This window comes from Phaethon lepturus, unplaced genomic scaffold (assembly GCF_000687285.1).
Source record: "Phaethon lepturus isolate BGI_N335 unplaced genomic scaffold, ASM68728v1 scaffold3255, whole genome shotgun sequence".
Taxonomy (NCBI): domain Eukaryota; kingdom Metazoa; phylum Chordata; class Aves; order Phaethontiformes; family Phaethontidae; genus Phaethon; species Phaethon lepturus.
In genome coordinates, this window is record NW_010541020.1 from 42081 (window position 1) to 43723 (window position 1643).

A 1643-nucleotide genomic window follows, 5' to 3' on the forward strand; every position below is an offset into this window, starting at 1 on the left:
GGGCATCTACGCCAATGCATGCAGCATGAGCAACAAACAGGAGGAGCTGGAAGCCTTTGTGCAGGAGGAAAACTATGATATAGTCACCATTACAGAAACATGGTGGGACGACTTGCACAACTGGAGTGCTGCAATGGATGGCTATAAACTCTTCAGAAGGGATAGGCAAGGAGGGAGAGGTGGTGGGGTGGCTCTGTATGTTAGGGTGTGTTTGACTGTCTTAATGATGGTGACAACAGATTTAGTGTTTATGAGTATCAAGGGGAAGGCCAATGAGACAGATATCATGGTGGGAGTCTGTTATAGACCACCCAACCAGGATGAAGAGGCAGACAAAATCTTTTACAAGAAGCTGGAAGAAGTCTCATAATCACTAGGCCTTGTTCTCATGAGGGACTTCAACTTACCCCATGTCTGATGGAAATACAATACAGTAGAGAGGAAAGAGTCCAGGAGGTTCCTGGAGTGCGTGGAAGATAACTGCCTGACACAGCTGGTGAGTGAGCCAACTAGGGAAGGCACTCCATTGGTCCTGTTGTTTGTGAACAGAGGAGGACTTGTGAGTGATGTGAGGGTTGGAGTCTGTCCTGGGCGTAGTGATCACAAAATGATAGTTTTTGATTCTGGGAGAAGTAAGGAGAAGGGGGTCAGCAGAACTGCTAGCTTGGAATTCAAGAGGTCAGACTTTGGCCAGTTTAGGAGCCCGGCTGACAGAGTCCCTTGGGAGGCAGCCCTGAAGGGCAGAGGAGTCCAGGAAGGCTGGACATTCTTCAGGAAAGAAATCTTAAAGGCGCAGGAGCAGGAGGTCCCCATGTGCTGGAAGGTGAGCTGGCAGGGAAGAAGACTGGCCTGGCTAAACAGAGAGGTTTGCCTGGAACTCAGGAAAAAAAGGCAAGTTTATGACCTTTGGAAGAAGGGGCAGGCCACTCAGCAGGATGACAAGGATGTCATGAAGTTATGCAGGGAGAAAATTAGAAGGGCAAAGCCCAGCTAGAACTTAATCTGTCTAGTTCTGTAAAAGTAGTCACCATCCCTGGAGGTATTTAAAATAGGTGCATAGGTGTGGTGCTTAGGAACATGGTTTAGTGGTGGGCTTGACAGTGCTGGGCTAACGGTTGGACTTTATGATCTTAAAGGTCTTTTCCTACCTAAACGATTCTATGATTTTATAAAAATGCAACCCCTAAATTAAAAATGGATCATTATCAACATTTTTTCTACCCTTCCATGAATAGCAAAGCTCTTGTTCCAATAAATTTAATTAAAGGTGTATTAAGCCTTAATCATCATAAAGAAATACTTAGGTTATTAATATTCCAGTTCCCCTTTAATGCTACTGGCTTTAGCAATAGGTCAGTAAGAAAACCAAATTTTTCTTCTTTTTTGTAATAATTATTACCAAATAATTTTTAAAAAATGCCACTCATTCAATCCTTCCTTATTTAGCACAAATTTCTTTTGCTTTATTTGAATGTTGCTGTTTATTCTCTCTGCCTTGCAATGCTTCCTGCAATGATTAGCTCTAATTCAGTTCCAAGCTCTGAATCAGACATTAGCATGCCATACCTGTGCCCAGTCCAAGTTCAGTTCTGCCACGGGTTAGATTTTTGAAGGTTCCAGGTGGTTAGTTCATCCCAGGCTTT